Source organism: Pteropus alecto, unplaced genomic scaffold (assembly GCF_000325575.1).
Source record: "Pteropus alecto unplaced genomic scaffold, ASM32557v1 scaffold45, whole genome shotgun sequence".
Taxonomy (NCBI): domain Eukaryota; kingdom Metazoa; phylum Chordata; class Mammalia; order Chiroptera; family Pteropodidae; genus Pteropus; species Pteropus alecto.
The window spans coordinates 3,044,399-3,064,275 of record NW_006442491.1 but is presented as its reverse complement, the minus strand read 5'-3'; the positions used below and the strand labels follow the sequence as shown (position 1 = coordinate 3,064,275).

Here is a 19,877-nt window from a genome sequence, read left to right as displayed (position 1 = left end):
TCAGAGATTTTAGCTTAAAAATGAAATCACTTCTTCTCTCATTGAGACACTATTTTATTCTTTTAATACAAAGTAATTTTTGTTAGTTACCTTTTAACTTCAAACAAATTCTACATTGTCAATTTAAGATTAGTTTTACCACACTCTGTAGGATTAAGATAGCATGAGTTGAGTGTGCATTTGCTCTGTATCTTAAAGAATAGAGCTGTTCCCTGGAGAAATAGATGCTATGGTTACTAATAATTTACTCAATCGAGTTTAACTAATGTTCCTAATCAAGCTTAATAGTGACTTTAATAAGACCATTGCTTTTTTTTTTTTTACTTTTTAAAAATTATATGATCTACATGCCATAAAATTTGTTCTTTCAAAGCATAAAATTCAGGAGTTTTCAGTTTATATACAAAGTTTTGCAACCATCACCGCTACCTAATTATGGAACATTTCCATCACCCCAAAAAGAAACCCCATAATCATTAGCAGTCACTCCCCATTCCTCCTTTCTGCCAGCTGCTAGCAACCATTAATGTACTACCTTTCTCTATGGATTTACTGTTTTTGTATAAATGGAATCGTACAATATATGACCTTTTGTGTCTGCTTTTGCTTAGCATAATATTTTCAGGGTTCATTCATGTTGTAGCATACATCAGTACTTCATTTTTTTAATAGCCAAATAATATTTCATTGTGGCTATACCACATTATTTTTGTCCACTCATCAATTGATGGCCATTTGAGTTAGTTCCACTTTTGCTTATTGTGAATAATGCTAGTATAAACATTCATGTACAGGGTTTCATTTCTCTTGAGTATATTCCTAGGAGTGGATTTGATAGATCATCGGGTAACTAACTCAGTGTTTAACTCTGAGGAATTGCCAGACTGGTTAGCAGTTGCACCATTTTACAATCCCACCAGCAGTGTATGAGGGTTCCAATTTCTTCATAGTCATCTACACTTAACCTGTTATCATTCTTCTTTTTGATTATAGCATCCTAGTATGTGTGAAATGATATCTCATTGTGGAATTGATTTGCATTTTTCTAATGACTAATGATAGTGAATATCTTTTTATGCACTAAATAACCATTTGTGTCTTCTTTGGAGAAATGATTATTCAGATAGTCTTTCCATTTTTAAATTGGGTTATTTGTCTTTTTATTGTTGTAAGAGTTATGCAAGTTCTTTACAAATCTGAATACAAGTCTATCTAATTTTTCTACCCATTATTCAAAGTGGTATCCACAGTGGGCAGGGCCGGGGGAGAGAGGAAAGGGGAGGTCCTCGAACCAACCCCCGCAGATACTGAGGGATAGCTGAAATTTTCGATTTCAACTGCATAGAGGTTCTGCTCCCCTAATTATATACGTTGTTCAAGAGTCAACTATATTGCTTTTTGCACTTGTCTTTTAAATCAGATAGGAGGGGAAAAAAGTGTTTCGAACAAAAAATATATTTATACTGTTCTTTATATTTTTCTATGTTGTTACCTTTACTCTTTGTTTCTTCACGTGGATTCATGTTACTGTCTAGTGTTTTTTTCATTTCAGCTTGAAGACCCCCTTAATATTTATTGTAGGACATCTCTGTTAACAATGGATTTTCTCAGCTTTAGTTTATCTGGAAATTCTTTCTCCTTCATTCTTTAAGGATAGTTTTGCTGGATATAGAAATTTTGGTTGACAGTATTTTTCTTTCAGCACTTTGAATGTGTTATCCCATTCATTGCCTTCTGGCCTGCATAGTTTCTGATGAGATCATATATCTGTAGCCAACAGGCATATTTTGAAATTCAGTGGGGAGCAGAGCTTGCTATTTGTTTATTTCAGTTTCCATGTCCTTACGTTCCACAGAGAAGAGGCGCATGCTCCATATTAGCACCAGGAATCTGGGGCTGCTCTCAAACTTTACCTGTCTAGAGGAGCCCTGAGTTCTGGAAGAGCTTGCAGGTAGACTGGGGAGAAAACTAAAAGGAAAAAACTTGAGAGAGGGAGAGAGAAAAAAAAGAATTATATGTTAAGGATCCTGCAAAGCAGGGTGGACTAATATAAAATGTAATGTCTGCTTCTTTAAATAAGTTTATGTAAAAAAGAAAAAAGAAGAAAGGAGAAAGAGTGAGTGTACATAGGAAGGCAGGCAGGCAAGCAGGCAGACAGGCAGGCAAGGAAGAGAGGGAGGGAGGAAGGGAGGGAGGAGAAATAAAGCAGGAGATGAGAACGGAAGGAAAAGGAAAGTTGGCACCAAAGAGTACATGCCATATGGCTCCATTTACATGAAGTTCAAACAGGCAAAACTAAACTATAAGGGTAGATGTCGGGATAATGGTTCTCTTCGGTAGGGTTGTCTGGGATTGGGCAAGCTAGAGGCTTCTGAAAGAAGGAAATTTTAAAATCTTGGTCTAGATGTAGACATGTGTAAAAATTCATAGAGCTATCCACTTAAGACCTGTGTGTATATTTCACATTGACCCCCAAATTAAGGGAAAAGATTATTCTGGAAAGATATATTTAAAACTTTCAATAGTGAAGGGATAGGAGAAGTAGAATTATAGGGGAGAACAGTATGGAGAATGTCACTATGTCTATCCTGTTTGTAAAAAAAAAACTTTTTTGTGATGATTAGCAGATGAAAAGGATTTCTGTTTTGGAAAAATATTAAATAAATAAATAAGCACTGAGGGAGGGAATGCATCTAATGGGCAATTTAGCATTGGAAGAAGATGACGGTGGTGTGGATGGCTGTGAAGGGCAGAGGAATTTCACAGCACTTTGGGAGGACTGAGGTTATAGCCACTCCGTTCCCTGTTGGGCATCATCCTGGGGCCTAGAGCTGGCTCTTTCCATTCAGGTATCTTTCCCCAATGTCTAGGAACAAATCACACTCCTAAACATGATAAAATCTAAAGTGATGGCTTGGATACATCCATTGCAGACAGGTTTAGTACTGCTTGTGACTTGGAGATTGGGTAACCCAGCTGCTCTTGGCACACTCACACTCCAGTGTTTATTTCTTCAGTGTGGGATGCACCTCTGAGCTGATGCTAGGGTGGCACCCCAACCCCATACACTGGCTCCCTAGAGACCTCACCCAAACCTCCTCCTCTAGTTTCTGTAACCCCTATCCAGTGACCAGACAACACAAGCTGATCAGCTTGGTGGGCCTGTTAGGCCTCTGTGATCACTTCTATTCTGTACATGAGTGGACTGACCTGTTTATTAAGAGTAGGATTCCCGCAGGAACTGTTGAATGAGATGGTTTTCTCAGTAGGAAGGGCCCAAGTCCAATTCTGTGCACTTACCTATGCTCACCGCCTCGTTGATGCACCCTGGTCTGCTTTAATTTATACCTAATCACTACATGGTTTCTCAGAGAAGGAACAAAATAACTGGTGAGAAAAGCTCCATAGAGTTCCTTTTGTTGGTATACAATTGCCTAAGTACTTGGGAAGGAAATAAAATAAAGGCAAAGGTGGGGAGGGACCTCCTTTCTTGTGGTGGTGAGAATAACATGTACACGCTTTGGAGCTTGCCTTCAGCTTTCATGAGCTAGACTCGTTGTACCGTCCCAGACACACTTTGAAGTAGGAACTATTGTCTGCATTTTACAGATGAGGAAATGGAAACTCAAGAGATTCAGTCCCCCACCCAAAGTCACAAAACCAGTTCTGTGATGGAGCCAGACATGTCTCCTGGCTCCTGGCCTAATGCTTTTCCTCTACCAATAGCCACTCGAACTGCTGGGCGTCTGCTGTATCCTAAAAGAATTGTTTAACTGGAGAAAGGCCTGTTCTCTCTTCTCTTTCTAGCTTCCTGAAGGATCTAGTTCAGCCTTTACCTCTGGCTTCTCTCCTAGGCCTTTTCTTGTGCCTCTGCATTCCCATTCTCCTGCCACTCCCTACTTCTGCTATAATATGGTCAGCAGGTCCCTTCCATTCCCATTCATCCTCTGGATGAATCATGTATTATTACAATGAACATGTATTATTTCTATAATCAAGAGAATAATATGCAAATATTTCAATACCAACAATTTCAACCTCAAATTTTCTAAACAAAGCAATTCAAACTTAGAGAGAACATGCCTGGTCCAAGGTCACATGATATGTTACCAGTGGAACCGGCTGAGTCCAGGTTTCATGGCTCCTGTTCCCATGGCTCTCCCCCTGGTGCCAAGCCCTGGTAAGAGAGTGGTCAGGCTTATCAGTGCTTGCTTAGAAAAGAGTCTAGGGTTTGTTGTTTGTCCTTCACATGGTGCCTGAGTTTCTCCAGTGTGACAATAAGTAGGCAAAGTCTAGGGAGACCCAAATTGAAACAAAGAATCACTTTCTGTTTTGTTTTCAATATGGAAATACACATCACCATTTTCTTTCCATAGAGAGACATTCCCCACAGTTTACAGGAATGTTTTATAACTCTTAACAGCCCAATCATAGGTTCTTTCCAGTGCTAAGTTACCATGCCCTTGTACTTCTATAATTAAGAAGATGCCTTTACATGTCCAGTCACACCCTGAATTGCTGGGAGAGCATCTTCATCCAGGATGAATCAGTACAGTTCTATTCCCTGGGGCCCAACAGAGCCTTTTCTGTGCAGGTTTCATAAGCTCCTCTCATGGGCACCTCATTGTCCTGGGCTTGTCCAAAGCAGTTGATCAACAGAATGTCTTTTCTTTCTAGGAGCTCACAGATGTAAAATCTTAAACCCTTAATGTTATGTATGTTAAAGTATTTTTTATTGAGTGTTGACACATAAGTCAAATTCAAGAGAGCTCCTGTCATCTCTAACATGAGACTTTTGTACCACTTTCTTATTTCTTTGGCTCCTCTCATTCCCTAATAATGTCCGTTATTTAGGGAGCATTTGAACATATGGGCCATATTCATTCCTTCAAGAGGACTCTGTTATGAATTTTTGGCATTGCTACCTTGAACGTGAATTGGGTTTTTTTTTGTTTGGTTGGTTGGTTGGTTGGTTGGTTGGTTCTACTGAAGTCAATTGAACCTATAACTTTACCTGCAGTTGGGAGTAACAAATGTAGCCTCAAAGGCTTTGTCAACTTAGGGAATAAAAAGGCCACTGTTGAAATGATGATTTGAACCATAAAGGCAGAGTCTCATCTTTCTCTCTAGTAAGTGTTCATATTTATTTTGGAAGATGATCTAGTTGACCTCATTGTGAAGGGGACTATCATGTGATGAAGGTGACCTTTCAAAGATCAGAAGCTTTGAGAGCCCTTCACAGGCAAAAATCAGGGAAAGGCTCTGGGCTCATTGTGGAAAGCAGGGGGCCAATAACAGAAGTACATGGAGTCTGGCTGATGTTTAGTCAAGACCTCCTCTCTCCCTCCTCCATGTAGGGGTCCTGCAAGGGATGTTTGTTGATTCTGTAATAAGGTTCCTGCAATGTAAGTGCTTCGTAGTTGAGGAGGGAATTGGGGAGAAGCAAGATGAAAGGAACACAAAGTGTTTGAGAAAGCTTTTGGGGAAAGGAGGATGCTTGAGAAAGCTCTTGCCTGGAGAGGTTCAGAAAAGCAGAAAGGAGTGGGGAGGGGGCAGTGGAACAAACGATGATCCAGGGCTACTGAGTTTCCTGACAGGTATATGAAGAATTTTGTGAGGACAGTGAGAAGAGTATAGTTCTGAGAGGTCTACCATGCTGCCCTGGGCAATTTCAATGTTTAGTTCAGAAACAGCAACTTGGGAAAGTAATGAGTGCATTGCTCAGCCAGTTGTCTTAAAACCAGTCAGGGCTGCCTGGGAGTACTGAGGGGTGTCCCAGTTAAGGACCTTACACTCACCGCCTTCAGCCAAGGCAGCTCTGCACTTTTCTTGAGAGCTTGTTTTGAGGTCCTAGCAGGGGAGCGCAGCTACTCGTATACCCTCGACTGGAGAACAGTCCTCTCCTCTATTGGGGAAGGTCGTCCTCTTCGATCAAGCGAGCAGCTTTGGGAGGGACGCACATGGAGCTGTGAGGGAGGAAGGGGGCACCCGCCTAGCCAGCCAGATCAGCCGAATTAACCTTTACAATCAATGGGGTGACAGATGTCGCAGCCAGATCACCCTCACATCTAGCTCTGCACTTTTCTGATGAACTTCCAACTAGAATTTCACTTAACAAAAGGGATTCTGCTACAAATAAAAAATGTTGGAATCCACCAATCCAGTCTTCTTCACCCCATGTTAAATATAGGGAAACTGAGGCTCAGAGAATTAAGTCAACTCTTTTTTATCATCTTTTTTAGACTAGACATCCAGTCAAAGACAGAGCTTCTGGATTGTACGGCTATAGTCAAAGATAGTCCTTCTTATGTCCGATCCAATAATTGTTATACTCACACCCACTAGCATGTTCAGAAATAAAATATCAGGCAACATGAAGGACGGAGTCACATTCTTTAAGTTTCTTTTGAAAAGAACTAATCCTGTTAGAAGTAGAACATTATTCTGACAAAATAGTTTTCAGTCCTCAAAATGTTTTCAAATAAAAGATGTTGCCTTTGTAAAGAATACATTTTATAGTCCTGTAAAGCATGTACCATGGTCCATGAGCTATTTATAACTTTTAATACAACATGATTTAGGTATATTAATAAGATTCAGGGTACAGATTGCTTAAGTAGGGATGCCAAAAGAATAAACTGTTAGTTTCCCAATTGTCAGTCATTTAAATCCTCACGCGTGTCAGGCTCCGATGCCACATAAATTTAAGAGAGGATAACTCTAGAAACCATGTCAGTGGAGTATTTTTCCAGTTTGGCTGGTGAGATTGGAAATAGTTTGTAATAGTAATCCTGTGCTGTTGGGAGCTGCCCATTAAACACTTCATTGTCTCAGATATTTAAAGGATAAAAAACATCACTTGCCTTTGAATCTGGGACCAATTACTCTACCAAGATACAAGCTAAAGGATCAAAGCCCTTAAGATTGAACTGAAACCACTAGAATATAAAAATGATAAATAGTAGTTTTACTTCTGAAATTTTTCCTATTGCCAATAGCATGTAACGGTATTACTTTCAACATTAGACTCTCACGATTCCAAAAAGTTATCTATCTTGGTGTCTCAGAGTTACATCTAACTGCAAGAGGCTCAAACTCAAAATCCAAGTAGTCATGTAAATAAGTGTATGACTAGTATGTGATGACTGGGAATGGTGGGGACCGTGGCCAACTAGAGACCATGGTCTCCTGTAGGGGAGGGGACCTCTGCTGTTCCATCCAGCCAACTGTTGCCACATGGGAATTCAGGACCTGTGTTCCCAGCCCTTAATAGTTTTTCAAAAGGTGCCAGAAATTCAGATTTCTAAATGGCAAGTCTTAATTTTTAAACATTGGCAACTCTTCAGTTTGTCTTTTGTTTGTTTTTTCTGTTTTTCTAACATTAGGAAGACTAAACATTTATTGCCAAAAAGAATAATGACGTGGCTGAATTGTCGAAGGTATTCTTAAGGGGTACTCATCAATTCCTCTTTTACTTTCATCTTTCTTCTAAAGCATTTAGCGTTTGCTTACAGTTTGTTTTAGCTTGTTTTAGCTAGTTTGTTTTAGCTTGTTTGTTTGCATCATTTCCCCCCTAACAAAAGTCCGAAGGTTTCTGTGCTCCTCACCAACCCTGCCCTTTCTTATAAAGATGTGTTTAGGTGATCCTTTCACTCTCTTTGTTCTAGGAATGTTACAATGAAGAGTTGTAGGGTTTTGGAATGTGATTTTTCAATTCACATTTTAAAGAATCAGGGAAGCTGGTACAGAAATGGCCCTGCAGTTAGTTGAAGGGGAAGAGCCTAGGCAGGCAGTGGGGATGGAGGTGCTGGAGCTCCAGAGAGTCAGAGGGTGTTCTAAAACCGTCCTGTCCAACACAGTAGCCCTTGGCCTCAGGTATTCTTGTACTTGGAATGTGCTAGCATGAATTGAGATGTGCTGTAAGGGTAAAATACACATCAGGTTTGGAAATAGAATGGAAAAAAGAAAGTATCTCATTTTTTATCTTGATTACATTTTGAAATGATATTTTAGATATAATGGGTAAATGAAATTGAATTTATTTTACCTGTTTATTTTTATTTTTTAACCTGGCTATTAGAAAATTTTAAATTACACTGTGACTCTCATTATGTTCTTCTGGACAGTGCTGCCCTAGAACAGGGGTCTGCAAACTTTCTGTACAGGTCCAGATAGTACATATTTTAGGCTCCTTGGGCCATATGATTTTTGTTGCAACCACTTTGGCATTCTAGTGCAAAAGCAGCCATAGACAGTAAGCAAATAAAGCTTTACTGTACATATTCCAATAAAGTTTTATTTACAGCAACAGGTAGGGGCTAGATTTGTTGACTCCTGCTTGATGAGAAGATAAAAGCCAGTGGGAAGGAGGGGATGAGGATGCTACTAAGGGGCTGTTGGCTTTTTGTTTCTTGGTCTGTGTGCTGGTTAATATACTAACTTTATGAAAATTCATCATGTTCTTTATATATAATGTGTGTTTTTACATATGTACATTATACTTCTATAAAAAGCTGACTTAAAAAGAGCCAGAGATATGTATCTGCTCTTGTCAATCATTGATAATTGTCTTCCCACTTAAGAGTGTTAAAAACAAGAAAACAGGCCCAAAATGGAGTCACTTATGCCAAGTTCCATGTCATTAAACCGAGACTTAATTATAGTTTCAGCTCTCCTGGAAATGGAATTTTAAACCAGTCAATCAGGAATCACCTGATCAGCACTAGTTAGGTAATATGCCTAATAGACCCCTGCCATCCCCTAAAGGAAAGTAAGTAGTACCCCTAACCCCTTATCCATGCTTTCAATTACCCATGGTGAACTGTGGCCCAAAAATATTAAATGGAAAATTCTAGAAATAAACAGTTTAAAAGTTCTAAATTTTGTGTTATTCTGAGTAGCATGATGAAACCTTGCGCTATCCTACTCTGTCCTGCCTGGGACAGGAATCATCCCTTTGTCCAGTGTGTCCAATTGCAGATGCTACTCTCCCATTAGTCACAATCTGCGGTTTCAAGCACCCGCTGTGGAGTTTGGAATGTATTTGGCTTTTCCTCAAGAATCTGCCACCTCTGTCTTACTGTCCATTTATTTTGTACAGTGGTCACTACCTTTGGGAGAATCGTACAGGGGCAAAGGTCAAGCTCCTGACCATTTTAGTGAGTTCTAAGGGGAAAGACTTCCTTGGATGTCAAAAGCTGCATATGCTTAAGCCACAAGATTTTGCCAATTTAAAAAAAAAAAAAAATTGGTTCCCTCTGAGGTCATCCTGTCTGCAGAATGAATAAACAGGTTTTGATATTTTGTCATTTAAATATAGACTGTCAGAAAATATGACTTTTCCTTTGGAACTCGATGCTGACCAACTGTCAAGGCAGTTGTGCACGGATGCCTGCTTAGATCTAAGGAGAGAGCCTGGAGAATAGGCACAGAAACTCAATACTCAGCCAGGTCCTGGGAACTGAGAGAGTGTCTTTCTACCCCCACCCCCGCCACCGCCAGCCCTTTGCTCCTGCTCTGCATCGAAGTTGGAGAGAGAGGGCTTCCAGAAGTGGAAACATTTTTAAATAAGTCTTTTAACTTTTCGTATGTGGATACAGCTGCGTTGACACAAAGCCACGTTTGAGGCATGGTGTCTCGGAAGCCTGGCACCATGGAGTGTTTTTCTACTGGGATCCATAATGGCTGGCTTTTAAGAGTGGTCCTGTGTTCAGTTTTATCAATGTGGTGCTTGAACTGGACTTTCAGCTGACCTCTAAAAGGAAATAGTTTTAAAAGGAAGAATTTTAAGTTTGCCAAGAGTCAGATAATGGCACAGGACAGAAAAAGCAAGGGTTTTGTGGGTTTATATTAAAATACAAGTCTCTTAATGCCTCAAAACAGCAGCCTCCAGAAAATGTGAAGTTTAATGTATGAGGCTAGAAAAAGCAGTTTTAAAGATCGAAAATTACCCCTTTGTTCCTTGTGATTTATTAGAAAGGAACAAGTTCCTTTTCCTTGAACCTCCTCCTACCTCTATTTTTGGTTTTATACAAGTGACTGTTCTCATTAAAGTAAATTTCAAAGTTCTCTAAAAGCGTTCATACTATGTTCACAGCCTTGCACCTGAGGAGCTTTTAGCCTGGACCTCTGCAAAAAAATGTACCTGAGGTTAAAGGCCATTAACATTTGGTTAGTCCAGAATCATCTTTACTTTCCCCATAAATTACCACAAAGAGGATGTCCCCACCCACCAACACCATTTTTTTTTTCTGAGTGTGGTCTTGCAGCTTTTCGTCTCATCTGCAGTCCCTCCTTTTGCCAAACATGTAATCAAGTGAAGAGCCTATAGAACGTAAGGATGGTTTTCTCACTGTCCCCACACAGTTGATCTCTGGCTTAGGAGACTGTCGTTTCTCCTAAGAGTGATCACTTGCAGGGGGAAATGCTAAGTATCACCTCATCACTGAGCTCTCACTGGATTTTAGACAAGGGACAGAAGCACACATGTGAATCAGTTCATGGCAAATGTAATCTACAGTTCTCACAAACCGGTTGGCCACTATTGTCACCTTTCCTTCTGTTTGTAGCAGTCACATTGATAGATGGGGCTGTAAAGAACAGCACAGGCTACTACTGGAATATCTTAGCCTCCATCTTCCCTCCTTTTAAACAGTTTTATTTTTATCGAGTACAGTTTTTATACAGTAAAAGTAAAATCTTAGATGTACAGCTCAGTGAACTATACGTATGTGTACACCCTTATAACCACCACTCAGATCAAGGGACATCTCTATCACTCCAGATAGTTTCTTTGTCAATACCACCTCCAAATGAGTGTGGCCACCATTCTGATATCTGTCACCATAGATTAGCTTTGCCTCATCTATGGCATAAAATATATACATTTTTGTGATTGGCTCTTTTTGCTCAGCATAATGTTTTTGAGATTCATCCATGTCGTAATATATATCAATAATTTGTTCCTTTTAATTGTTCGGTACTTATCCATTGTATGAATATATCACACTTTATTTATTTTCCTGTTAATGGTTATTTAAGTTGTTTCTAGTTTCAGCTATTATGAATTAAGTTTCTATGAGGATTCTTGTACATATGTCTTTTTGTAGACACATGCTTTCATTTATCTTAGAAGTATACCTGGATTCCTTGTTCCCAGGTAGGCATAGAGAGATATTAGTAGATATTCCAGTTTTCAAAAGTGATTGGACCAAATTTTACTTCCACCAGCAGTGTCTGAGAGTTCCAGTTGCTCCACATCCTTGTCAACACTTGATGTGGTCAGTCTTTTAAATTTTATCCATTCATCTGGTTATATGCATAAATCTCTTTGTTTTAATTCAGATTTTCCTGATGAGTACTGTAATAATGTTGAACATTTTTTCACATGCTTTACATTTGGATGTTCTCTTTAGTGAAAGCCCCATTCAAGTCATTTGTTCATTTTTAAAAGTTGTTTTGCCTTTTTCTTATTGGTTTTAAGTTTGCTTATTTTTAAATGTATTCCTGTCATAAGTTCTTTGTCAGATGTATGTATTTAGAATATCTTCTCATTTTTTGGCTTGTTCATTCACTTTTTAATGATTTGTTTTGTTAAACATCGTTTTTAATTTTACTAAAGTCCAATTTATCTCTTTTTTAGGTTTATCCTTTTAGAATGTTTTTATTGAGATGGTTCATGCTCGTATGTCCTGTTTAAGAAATCTTAAACTACCCCTCATTTCCTTGATCTAATAACCCCTGTTTCTCTTGCCAATTCCACTGTATGCCAAAGTCAGTGTATTTTCTTCAGAAGGGAGAATAAAAATTGGGTGAGGCAGGAAATGTGCTAGAAGTTAAGTTAGGAAGGTGAAGTCTGCAGGTCTGTAGAACAGATTGAAGCAAGAGGCCTAACACTATTAGATTTTGGTCCAAGGACCTGAAAGGAAAGATGTATTCTAGGGGCTTGTGGTTAGACGACCGGACAATGACTTGTATTGCTGTCCACCTTACACTGTATCTCAGAGTATTTTGAGAGTCTTGTCAAACTCCTTTACTGTGTAGAAACATTAAAAAGTCAACAATGTTCATGTTTTAGAGACATCATGCTAATGTTTAGAGGCCATCATTTTTCTTCCAAGTGGTCAAAAATTGCCATCTTAATAATCTTTTCTTGACCATATTTGAGAAATAAAATCTTCACTTGGAATAACATTACCCATTTGCTGACTCCTCTCCCATTCTCCACAAGTTTTCTTTAAAAAGATCAATGTCAATCATTCCATGATCTCATCTGTTTTCCTACAGTCTAGGGTAAATGCTTGGGTATGCTTTTCATAATGAGACCCTTGGCAGGGCCTGGATGAAAGTGCCTAGACAGTGAGGACAGAGCCAAGTGGGAGTTGGCAGGAGGCACAGGACATGCAAAGAGAAGGCAAGACCACTATAAACTCTGTGGAGGATAGAGGCGTATGTCCTAAACTGAATTTAGATCAAGCCGGAGCAGCTCAGTGGAGACCCAGGGCTTGGGAAATGGGCTCCGAAGGTCGTGGAACTTTGAGGCTTTCCTAGGAAGGCAGAACAACTGGACAGTGAGAACATATCTCCATCCCAGGCCATTTCCAAGAGTTTGTTGGGACAACAGGAATGGAGTTGAGTCTCTTAAGAGTTAGAAATTGGCAGGAACAAGGTGGGAGTAGCCACTCAACTTCCAAGAAAGGTGAACTGGTGAGGCTGCAGAGATGCCCTTGGGCTTCCACCCTCAGGAATGGGATAGATGAGCATGGTGTAGTAGAAAGAAAGGGCTCTTGGGAGTCAAACATACCTAGTTCTAGTCCTGCCTCTACCACTTATTAATTGTAGGATGCTAGGCAAGACGATACCTCCATCCTAATATTGACAAGAGGATCAAATAGGATAGTATATATAAAATGCTAATCTTCCCATTTTCTTCCCATTTTTTTGGCTTTTCCTTCCTGTTGCCACACCCAACAGATAGCATTCAGTCTTTCTCTTTCTCTCCTACTTTGCAGCACTGGCTGCCATTTACAGTCACAATGTGTCTTGAAATAAAACCTTCCCTTGGCTCTCATGTAGACCCCTCTACTCCATGACAACAACTATCAAGTCATATTTATCTGCTAGGGATGTCATAACAAAATACTACAGACCAAGTGGCTTAAACAACATAAATTTATTTCTCACAGTTCTGGAAGCTAGAAGTTCAAGATCACAGTACTGGCAAGGTTGGATTCCTCTGAGCCCTCACTCCGTGGTTTGCAGATGAACACCCTCTTGCTATCTCTTCACATGGTCTTTCCTTTGCATGTACACATCCCTCATGTCTCTCCCTATATGTCTTAATCTCCTCTTTTTATAAGAACACTGCTCAGACTGGATTAGGGCCACCCTAAAAGCCTCATTTTAATTCAGTTACCTCTTTAAAGAATGTGACTATCTCCAAATATAGTCACATTCTGAAATACTGAAATACTGGGGGTTAAAGCCTTAAGCAAATGAATTTTGGGGGATAAAATTCAGTCCGGAACACATGTACATGCTGACAGCTTCCAAATTGTATCTCCAGCACATTTTACTCCCTCAAGAGCCAGCTGCATTGATGTACCTACCTCCTGAACTACATTGATGTCCTGCTGGTGATTCAAACTGAACAATTCCATAATTCAACTCATATCTTTTCCCTAAAGCCTTCCCCTCCTTGCGAAGTCATGAATTTATTTAAGATAAGCACTATCTTATGAGTTTTATCAATTTGCCGAATCAATTTTTAGTAGAAAAAAATCAAGAAGAGCAGCATATATGTGCCAGGAATGGGGCAGTATAAATTTATAGCATGATGTTAATAAGCACATGGCCTCTGGAGTCATCACTTATCTCTGCCACTTACTTCCTGTTGACTTTAGGAACATTATTAAACATCTTTACACCTCATTTCCATATCTATAAAATTCAGGCTGATTAGGATACCAGCCTTTCATAAATGTTGTGAGAATTATATGAGACTGTATGTGACCCAGCCTTGTACCCTTGGGCCCTATAATTTCAGTTCATACCAGTCTGACTTCTGGCTCCTAGCATTTGCATCTCTGTTGAAAGAGAAAAAGAACAGGCCTTAACCAACAACTGATGAGAGTTGGTGTAAAAATACCCCAGCTTCATCACCCTTCAACTAGGATCACTCTGAAGTTCATGTTTGACACTGTTTGCCAGAATTTATTTGTGATGTAATTCCAGTTGTCCATAGTGGTTATTGGCTTGAAAACCATCTTCCCCTTTCCTCCCTTATTCCATATCCACCTACCAGTATTTCCTGGGATCATCTCCTTTAGAAATTACTTGCCCTGGAATCCTTGTCCTGAGGTTTGCTTCTAGGGGAACCTAAACTATGACAGTATGTTATGGTCTGAATGTTTGTGGCCCCCCAGAAATCACATGTTGAAATCCTAATGCCCAAGGTGATGGTATTAGGAGGTGGCCCTTTGGGAAGTGCTTATGTCATGAGGGTGGAGACCTCATAAATGGAATTAGTGCCTTATAAAAGAGACCTCACAGAGCTCCCCAGCCCCCCATGTGAGGACACAGTAAGCAAGAGGTCTGCAGCCAGGAACAGGGCCCTCACCCGACCATGCTGACACCCTGATCTTGGACTTCGAGCCTCCAGAACTGTGAGCAATAAATTCCTGTTGTTTGTAATAGCTGTGGTACCTTGTTACGGTAGGTAGCTCCATTGGACTAGGACACAGTATATAAAAGCTTGGCTCAGTGTCTGGCATCTAGCAAGTACTCAGAACTGTTGTTGTTTCTGCTATTATTAAGTTGTTCGGTAGTAGAAAGCAAAGATGCCCATAGGTGGGAGTGCATTCTTCTTCATTCTGTGTTCTTTCCCAGGCAGCAATGAGAAGTCCTGTGTGGACATCAGGAGGCTATGAGGTCAGTAACATGCATCTTTAATGGAGACTGCATTGGCCCCAAGAAGTAAAAAATTGCTTCTGCGGGGGAACGAAAACTCCTACTCTTTTTACAGATAAATTACAGAGGTGCATATGATATATAAACAAACAGAACATATCTGTGGTATTAAAACTTAATGGGAGGTCATGAGAATAAAATGTCTAAAAGGCTCCTGGAAGGGGTGCAATAACAACAATAACAAAAACTCCACTGGTTCATAATAGGCAGGAAATGTTACCATTGACGTTATCCTGGCTTAGGATGACCCTGGGTGGCACTGTTTAGTTTGCAGGGTTCGTGTCCTCTTTTCTAGAGTGGGGCGTTAACAGTTGAACGTTCATAAAATTGTTTGGTTAAGTTTGCCCAGCAAGGCACCAGGCTTTTTGGCAAAACATTCATCTGTTTGTGATTAAGATTTTCCTGGTTCTTATTACAACCAGACTTGGTTACATTTTGAGAACCATGAGGTTTGGCTCCGTTGAACAAGACGATCAGTTCATCCAACACGGTGTCCTTTGAATCTTTTCTTCTTGACTTCTCCAAAGCTGCTCCTCCTCCTGGCTGACAGCACAGAATTTGACAAAAAGAAAAAAGGACCAAATTCTTTACTTCTAACCCACATTTCCTTTGGCAAATTATGATCATTAAAAAGTCTTTAAAATATATCTCTCCTACAGACATATAATGAGCATGGCTTAAAGACTTACTTCACCTGTTAAGAAGGCATCAGCAGGATGGCCAAGCTCCTTCAAAGTAGGATACAGGAGACTGATGCATATTTAATTAGTTCAAAGCAAGGCTGCTGAAATATGCTCACTAACTGAGATACAAAACTAACTGGTTATTCTCCTACAGGGCAACCAAATCATAATCTTTGTGCAGTTGTTTTCTACTGGACAAATGTAGTTTGTAAATTATATTTGGATGATTACTTCTGGATATTTTGGACAGTTTTCTTAAATTATCATGTAGATTCTCCTTAACATTCTCTATATCAGTCTATCTGGGCTATGACATCTTAACAAGCTTTAGTTCTTCATTTTCCTTTTTGAGTATGTGAAAGGCTACCTGAAAAACTTTGTGTCTTTTACATCAAAGGCACCTAGGAATCAGGTACATGCAATGGTTTGTTGTAAATGTTCAGAACACCTCATATGTAGCATTCGCCTATTTCCATGGTATAAATACTCCAGCCATGGCAAATTTCAAATTACCAATGTGATGTCATTGAAGGCAGAGCTGGGGAGAGTATACCATCAGTATTGTACACCAGTATTTTCTGGTTCCAGCACATCATTGGGTGTGTGCTGTGACATATATTTTGTGGAGTGTAGTCATGGTATTCAAATTATCTCTAAGGATGTAGAATTGTGGTCACTAGGTAAATATCTCTGAAAAGCCTGAAAAATCAGCTCTTCCAAATGGTTCTAAAGCTATAATCCTGGGAACCCTAATATACCTTGAGGGTCTCTCAGGGGTTAGGCAAACTTAATTCAAAGTTATATTTTTAAAAAAATACATGAAAGTATACACACACACACTTATGTGGCAAACATATTAAGAAATATATGAGACTGATGAATACCAAGTTTAGAATTCTTGTAACTTGAGAGGGAAACAAGGATATTTATCATTGCATAATAAATTAACAAAGTACACACCCACAAATGCATTTTATTTTAAATTTCAAACCTTTAAAAAAATACTAACATATCAAGTTATGCTACCAGACTTATTTTGTACATGTGATGGAATAAAGCACATGTTTAATGAAAAAATTTTCAATGTTGCATGGTAAGCTGTTTAAAAATTAAACTGTCACTAAGAATCTTATTTTATTTACATGATGAGGCATTCGAATGTACTTTTAAATTTTAAAACAATTTCAAAATTAATAAATATTGCAAATATAGTACAAAGAATACTAGTATGCCATTTATTTATTCAAATTAATAAATTTTAACACATCGCCACATTCATTTATCATTCTCCTACACACACATACAAGCACACACACTTTTTTCTAAATGATTTGAGAGTAAATTGATGCATCATCTCTCTGTATCACTTAACACTTCACTGTTTACTTCTTTTTTAAAAAAATTTTTCCTTGCCTTATTGAAATATAATAGACAATTAGTTGCTCATATTTACATTGTACAATTCAATGAGCTTTTTTCAATTATAGTTGGCATACAATAATATACCAGTTTCAGTTGCACAACCTAGTAATCAGAGATCCACATAACTTGCAAAGCAGTCACCACACTAAATCTGGTACCCCTCTTCTCCGTTACATATTTATTACATTATCAACCTTCTTCCCCATGCTACACTCTACATCTCCATGTCTATTCTGCAACTATCCATTTGTATCTCTTAATCTCTTTGCCTTTTTTTGTCCCTCCAATCACCCTCCCATCTAGTAGCCCTCAAAGTAGTCTCTGTATCTATGAGTTTATTACTGCTTTTGTTGTTATGGTTGTTTAGTTTGTTCTTTAGATTCCACATGTACGTGAAATCATGCAATATTTGTTTTTCTCTATCCAACCCATTTCATTCAGCGCAATACCCTCTAGGTCTACCAAGGCAATATCTTTTACCGTCTCCTTTTTAGTCTCTTTGTGTCTTTTAATCTGAAGTGAGTCTCTTGTAGGCAGCATGTGTAGGGGTATGGTTTTCTCATGCATTCAGCCACTCTGTGTGGTTGGAGCACTTAATTCTTTTCCATTTGAGGTACTTGTTGATAGGAATGTAGTTATTACCACTCTTTATTCCTGTTTTTGATATATGTTTTTTCTTCTTAAAGAAGTCCCTCCAACATTTCCTATAATACTGGTTTGGTGGTGATGAACTCTTTTAGCTTATTTTTGTCTAAGAAGCTCTTTATCTGTCCTTTGACTCTAATTGATAGCTTTGCCAGATAAAGTATTCTTGGTTATAGATCCCGGGCTTTCATCACATCGAATATTTTGTGTCAGGCCCTTCTGTCCTGCATAGTTTCTTTTGAGAAATCAGCTGCCAGTCTTATGAGTGCTCCCTTGTAGGTAACTAATTGCTTTTCTCTTGTTGCTTTTAAGATTCTCTCTTTGTATTTAGACTTTGGCATTTTAATGATGATGTGTCTTGGTGTGGGCCTCTTTGTGTACCTGGTTTTTGGGACTCTCTGAACATCCTGGGGTTTTATATCTATTTCCTTCACCAGGCTAGAGAAGTTTTCCATCATTATTTCTTCAAATAGCTCTTCAATGTCTTGTTTTCCTTCTGGTACCCCTATGACACTAATATTTTTACATTTAATATTGTCCCATAGGGTCCTTAAATTATTATTATAGTCTTGGCTTCTTTTTTCTTGCCATTCTGATTGAGTGTCCTTGGCTTCCCCATCTTCTATATCAGTGGTTCGATCCTCTTCTTTATCCACTATGTTTTTTCCATCTAATACACTCTTCATCTCAGATAATGTGTTCTTCATTTCTGACTGGTTCCCTTTTATAATTTCCATTTCCATTTTTATAATTTTTATCTCTTTGTTAAAGTTCTCACTGAGTTCATCTACTCTGCTCCTAAGTTTATTGAGCATCTTTATAACCAGTGTTTTGAACTCTGCATCTATTAGATTACTTGACTCTATTATTCCTGGATCTCTGTTCTGTTCTCTCATATGGTTTCTGCTTCTTTGTCTTACCATTTCGGCCTTTCTATGTCTGTTTCTATGTACTAAGCAAAGCTCCTAAGTCTCCCGGTCTTATTAGTGTGGTTCTGTGTGGTAGGTGTCCAGTGGCACAGTTCTAAAAGGGTTTCAGCTGCAGGCCAAATTTAGTCCAAGCCTCTACCCCTCCGGGGCGACCTGTTAAGATTCATCAAGCAATCCACAGATGTTGTGCTTAGAGTTGCCTCAAGAAACCACACCAGAAACTGAGGCCAGCTGTCACCAGTGTGAGTCTTGGCACCGCTCAGCAAGGAGCACATGACTCACTTAGGACACACCTGGATGTGGCTTGGGTGGGGCTGCAAGTTGGGGGAGGCGGAGTTTCAGGGAATCCTCTGGGCGGAGCGACCTTTGTTATCCAGTTTGATGGCGTCTCAGCTATGGCAGCGCTGAGTCTGCACTGTGTCCGCACTCTGAGATGGGGTGGGCTCAACAGAGGAACAATGGATACCGCTGGCATTTCTGTCCAGGGGAGACCCTAGCCTTTGGCCCTCAGTCCGACAACTCAGTGTCCCCCTGTAAGCCCCTGTTGCCTTCCACACAGCCAAACCAGTGCTGGTGCTCAGAGCGAGCAGGTCTGTCACCAGAAAAGTCCACTTGCAGAGACGGCCCCTTTAATAGGCGTCTGCAGCTGCAGTTCCCGCTGCCGCTGCCACAGCCTCTGTCCCACTCTGCTACTTGGGACTAGGCAGCCTCGCGTCCTCACCCCGTCCTACCTTCTGCTGTTGCAGGGTGATTTCTTAGTTCTCTCCCTGGTTGTATGGCTTGTTCATCTAGATCCCAGGCAGTTTTCCTTGTTATTTGCTCCTCATTTCCTTCACAACTTTGATATGTTTGCAAGAGGGATGAACAGAGCCTCTCTCATCTACGCCATTTTTTTTTTCCTCTCAGTGTTTACTTCTTAAGAACATGGACATTCTTATCTTGCCACAATACAGTTGTCAACTTCAGGAAATTTAACATTGATGCAATGATTTTATCTAATTTATCTACTGCTAATTCTTTGTTTCTTAGATTCAGGATCCAGTCTAGGATCATGCGTTGCATTTACTTGTCGTTTCTCTGTAGACTCCTTCAATCTGAAATGGATCCTCAGCCCTTCTTTAACTTTCAAGATTTTGACATTTTTGAAGAGTTCAGGCCAGTTGTTTTGGTAGAGTGACCCTCAGTTTTGTATGTCAAACACTCCTCACAAGTGGATTCAGGATGTGCTCTC

The 19,877-nt window shown here is 39.5% G+C and overlaps 1 protein-coding gene across 8 annotated transcripts in view; it reads left to right on the top strand.

Moving 5' to 3' along the window:
• RIN2 (Ras and Rab interactor 2) overlaps positions 1-19,877 on the top strand; it is a 202,998-nt gene that overhangs the window by 76,597 nt on the left and 106,524 nt on the right. The gene's annotated exons all lie outside the window — the stretch shown is intronic.